The following is a 6,000-nucleotide window of genomic DNA, read 5'->3' as shown; positions in this document are numbered from 1 at the left end:
AGCTTGAGCAAAGACTGAACAAGCAGCAATGGCAGGCTCAGCTGTACCAACAGGCCCCTATCCAGCAGAGCACTTGAGCACCTGCATAGTTGAGCAAGTCAATTCACTTTGTGGCCCAGTCTTGCAAGCCCAATGTAAATAGGTAATCTTCTTGATGAGAGTAGTCTCATTGACAGAGATTATTTGTATGAGCAAAGTTACTCATATTTGCAGGAGCAGAGCCATAAAGTAGTGCAGAATGCCTCTGCCTGTTTATTAAATTGGGCTATGCACAGAGAGCAACTAAGATGAGTTTTCTGTAATCTGCCTTGGTTTCTAGGTGACATGGCTAGTTTTATTTTTTGTTTGTTTTAAACTGGTTTCTAATTGATTTGGACCTAGCTACTTATATTACTTAGCTACCTAGCTACTATAGTCTGCTTCTCTGAGTGTGATACTGCTGCAGGTGTGACCAGTGGAGGCACAAACTGACAGCTGTCCAGTTTCAAAAGGGGATAGTTGCTATCACAAGTTTCTTCAATGAGGGACCCTTGACATGGGAATTTGCCTCCTCCCTTGTTAAAATTAAACAAATCTAGGTTCTCTTGTAAGGCACACCAAAAAGCTTATCTATTTTCTCAAACTTTTGGATAGGTTTTATTTATGTGAGTTGGGAAAGAGGATGCCTGATGTGCGGTTATTTTATGGGTATTAACATATTACATATCAATATTAATAATCAGTCTGGGCTAATGTGCCTAGACAGTTTATTTAAATATGACATTGTAACCCTGCTGTATATTTTAAAGTATTTGTAGAAGTTCATGCGACCCGACCAATAATAGGTGCTTTAAAGAAATGACAAAATAATGGCCTATCAAATTATAAATTTGAATATTTATTCATTGATTAAAACAAAATATACTGTACAAAATTGCAGAATAGGAAAAAATCATTTTTGAATTACTTTAAGTTCAAGAGAGATCATCAAGGAGTACAAATATCATTAAAGCTCAATAAATATCGAAATACAATTCTTTACTTGGTTTTATTAAACTCAGTGTGCCTCTACTAACCAATAAATGTCTTGGAAAATTAGTGTAATTGCAGGAACCTAGATTTAAATTCCATTCTAGCTCCCACTCTTGTAACTGCAATACTAATACCAAGAAATCCCTGAGCCACAGTTAAGTTTATTTCATGCCATTAAACATTGGCACTGATTTTATCTGACATTTAATTCTGTGCAGGCAGTAACAGTTCAGTAACTCACATAGTAAGTGCAACTGTAAATATCTGAGGAGTGGAATTTGATTCATAGGAAGAACTGCCTCATTCTACAAAGAATTTAGGGAAATTGCCAAAACAATGGGATCAATGACCAGTCTCTTATAATCTGTCTGATAACAGCCATGTACTGGAAAAGTTACTTGCAACACTGAGCTTTGCAAAACAAACTAATTATCCTAATTACTGTGATATTAGCCTGTCACTCACTATCTATATAAATATAAAAATAATATATTTATTATATTTGTGTGGACATGGGTCAATGGTTGACTGCTTTAACTATAAATAGGGACACCTAAAATTATGAGATAGAGGGAAAACAAAAATCTAATCCAACTTGATTCTACACACTACCTTTCATAATCATAATATCTGAAAGTAGTTCTCAAAATGTCCCCCCTATATATGTGCTTGGAGGATGAAATTCACTCCTCTGCAGAGGGTTAGCACAACCTTTTCACCACTTAAATTCCATTAAAACTTTACAGAATATTAATTAGAAGATACAATCTCTGCTCCAGGGAGCCTAGAAGCAGCTCTGCACAGATGCACAGCATGTGGAAAAGCAAGTGGACCAAGTAGGTCAGCAAGAGGTAGAAAGAGGCAGTGGAGGCACTGATATGGAAGTGGAATTTCTCAAGGAAAAGCGTGAGGGACAAGGAGGAGAGGAAGAGGAGTCTCCAAGTTGAAAAGGCAATAGAAAAGTGAGGTGTGTCAAATAACTTCAGCACATCAACAAGCAAGAATCCATAATATGAAATACCATGACATCAATTAGGGACAATGTTAATAAAGAGATAGATTGCTATACATAATATTGCCTCCCGCAGGGGGAGGGATAGCTCAGTGGTTTGAGCATTGGCCTGCTAAACCCAGGGTTGTGAGTTCAATCCTTCAGGGGGCCACTTAGGGATCTGGGGCAAAAATCAGTACTTGGTCCTGCTAGTGAAGGCAGGGGGCTGGACTCGATGACCTTTTGTCCCTTCCAGCTCTGAGATATACCTATCTCAATATATTATATTATTATTATATATTATAATCAGAGACCATCCAGTGATACAACCACAGAGAAAAATGCTATCAGAGGAATAAAACCATATTGGTTTAGGAAAATAACCCCCATAATTTTCCAGTAAACTCAGGGAAATTTAATGGTACAAAAGGAAAAAGCTATTTAAAAAAAAAAAAAAAAAGAGCTGTGACGCAACTCAGTCAATCTTTCTTGACCAGTCACCCTCAAACAAGAAAAATCCAACAAGCCACAAAGAGTGTAACTAAGTAATAAGGAAGAAGAGAACAGAGGAAGAGAATGAAAATCTTCCAGTCTTGGATACCAAATAACTGCATCCAAAGCTTACCAGCAAAAACACACCCAACACCCCTCAGACTAGAAAGTCTGAAGTTTCTGAACTGGCACTCACCTGCTAGCCTCTGCCCACAAATGTGGGGATAAGTCTTTAAAATAAATACTTCTGTAGTAGACCCCCTCCTCACATACTTTCTGAAAGTTTTGAAAAGGCCAACACATTTGTCAGTTAAAGATGAGAGATTTTTAAAGTTAAGAGCTCAACTCCTATTTGAATGGGTCTTGGGTGCCAATATGCCAGTTATGTCTTTGAAAATCCCTCCCCTACATCAAGCATAAATAATAAAAAAAGCTCATAACCTGTCTTACACTCCCTACATGCCCCCCAAAATAGGACAATAAATTTACAAGATTACCATGGGACATAAGACAAGATATCACTATAAGAATATCATGTGGACAGATCAGAACAATGACTTGTTCAGAAGGAAGAAAGGAGCATCAAATACACTTTTACAGGGGTTTAAGTGCCTTCGCTTCTGAAGATCAGATTTAATTTGATAAAGAAGTCTTTGAAATTTACTGGTTACTTGGTCACCTTCTACTTACTTTGATTTCTTAATGAACTGAAAAATCTTTAAACTCAAAGGTCTGTAGATCCCAAGTGAGCTGTTACTGCTATTTCTGAACTAACTCCATCACACTGACCATAACTATAAAGGTAGAAGATTATAACTATAGATCATTTTGCATCAGAAGGCAAGAATATCTGGACCTATGTAGCTTGAATTTTGTTTCTGGAAACTCCAAATGCATGAGTAATGTCCTGTTGTCAAAGAATTATGCAGGCTTGAACCCTTTTGGTAATCAAAGAACTGACATTTTGGTGTCTAAACAAAAATTTAAAGTTAGAAAATAGAACTCATGAGGTAGCTTGTTGAACTGAATCACTATCTGCCTCTAAACCAGTACAGTATCAACCACCGGCACACAGGAGCATCCCACTGTTTCTTCACTGCACATACCTTGAATTTTGAAATACAGCAGATCTTTTGTTGAGAGCTTTCTGAGTTTTATTTCTGCACTCGTCCTCCTACCTATCACATCTGATCACCTCATCAGCAGACATGGCATCTCCTGTCAATTAACAGACGCAACCACTGGCAGGAATCAAATTAATGTCCCAAAAGAAGGCAAGATGGATTAGTATCTTAGAAGCTACCATTGGGTGGGAAGTTCTCAAAAAACAAACCACATATTTCCTTAAAGAGTGAGACTGAAATACATGGGAGAGAAGAATGCCTTGGAGATATTTGGTTGGACAGGGGCGGGGGGGAGGAGGGATCATGGGCACCATAATCTAATTTGAAAATATTAAAAACTTTATACTGAATGCAAGTCAGCAGTTTGACTGGAATTGAAAACAGGAACTTTGAAGAAGCTCCATCTAGTTCAAGATGTGATGTCCGAATTATTGTCTAATACATTATCCCAGTGTTCTGGTTACTTCACTAGCTCCCTTTGGAATTGTTTAATCCAATTCAAGGTCCTGACCTCAATCTTCAAATCCTTGAAAGGGGTGGACCGGAGTTACCTAAGGGCAACTTTGTCCTCCATGACCATAACCTACCAAGGCAACTACACATCAGGTAAAACGTAATTGTCTGCAGACACACCACTGACGTATTGAGAACTAGCCTACAAAAAAATGTATAACACCTGAAATTATTTATAAACCTCTTTCAACAGAAATTATACTTTATTAAAATGTACATAGGATGAAGTCTACTCTTGTGAAGCATGCCAGAGCAAGACATGTGCATCACTTACAGCCCTATTTTGTGCTCTTGAAGGACTTAGTCTTTGTACTGCCCCCCACATGAAGTGAATTCATCCTTAATGTAGTTTGTGTTCAGAAACAAACACTGATAATTCTATCTAGTTTGAAACATGGGAACCTGTATCAGACCATATCCTATGACCAGTTTGGAGTATCTTTCTCAGTTTCTTGGACTTCTTACAATAAAATTGTAGTACAGCTATTGTCCCTGCTCCAATCCCTTCCTTTGGGATTTCTCCTCTGAGACAGCTCTGGTAGATGTAGCTCTGGACTGGCTTCTTTCAGAACATGCACACATTTTTACAGACTAAGAAATTAGTCCGGATTCCAAGGTGCTTAGTTTTTTTCTTTATGGTATACCAATATTCTAATTTGGATTTCTCTTTTTCCTCCATTTGAGTCTTTTGGTATGCAGGTCTAACTGAATCCAAGTCTATTTCTAGAGACCAATTGATGGGTACAACAATGGTGTCTAGAGGAGAGTTCCTGTGCCTGATTCATGACAGAAAAGTAACTCTGCTAAGAGATTATTGTGTAAAGCAGAAGGGAACCAATGAGTAGTGCTACCACCTTATTTGCTGGGTCAAAGATTATTGAACTTGTGAACCATGGTCCATTTCACACAAAAACATCTAGCAACCAGGGGTTGATGATGTTTGCATAAATGGACAGTTGACAAATCTTTCCACCACTCAGCCCTGCATAGCATAATATAAAGACAATACTGCCGTGAAAGGAGAATGAACTAGATCAATCCATCTGTTCCATCTCTAATGTTATAATTCTATTTAGCCACAGAGCACCAAGAATATTTACTGGCAAGGATATATACCCTTTCCTTCCTAACTTCATAGGCATCAGCAACTTTTCCTTGAATAAAGTATTTAATAGGCAGAAACAGTACTAATGTAGTGTAAAGTCTTACTATATATAATGACTCAGTTTTGGGTCACACGATGTCAGAACTGTGTTAGCATGTTTGCCTTTGAATAGCATACCATACCACACCATACAAGAGAACTACAATTATGCAGTGGTATGAAAATGTTTTTATAAAAGCATAAATAGCTATTTAATTGCTGTCTGAACAATTACATTGCCATTTATGTCTTTTGGATGACAGTAATTGTATGCAGATTTGCCATGAAAAACTCGAACTCTAAAAGATCCACTAGCAAATAGTTATAATACAAGCAAGGGGTAATTGACTGATTTGTGCCATGTAAAAATGAAATAATGACCCCTCTATGGACAAAATTGATAAAATAGTGGTACCCATAAGTGCTGCTGCAGTTAAGGGGCTATCAGCATTTCAGTTATGTTGCTATTTTCAGGGATTTAATGGTAACTGTGAAGATTTGCTCCAGGCTGAAATTTGACATACAAATCTTAGTTCCAGAAGCAGAATTTTAAAATACATTTTTCAAAACTGTTATGAAAGCCTTTAACTGTTTAATTTTAGTACAGTAGCTAAGTAGATAAGAAGGGATGAGAAATAGCCCTGATTAGGTTTAGCATAGATCCTCTCTCTCTACCTACCTAATCTATATTTTATACTGTCAGCACCATGGCATTTGGGCAACTA

Source organism: Emys orbicularis, chromosome 9 (assembly GCF_028017835.1).
Source record: "Emys orbicularis isolate rEmyOrb1 chromosome 9, rEmyOrb1.hap1, whole genome shotgun sequence".
Lineage (NCBI taxonomy): Eukaryota > Metazoa > Chordata > Testudines > Emydidae > Emys > Emys orbicularis.
This window is presented reverse-complemented; position numbering follows the sequence as displayed.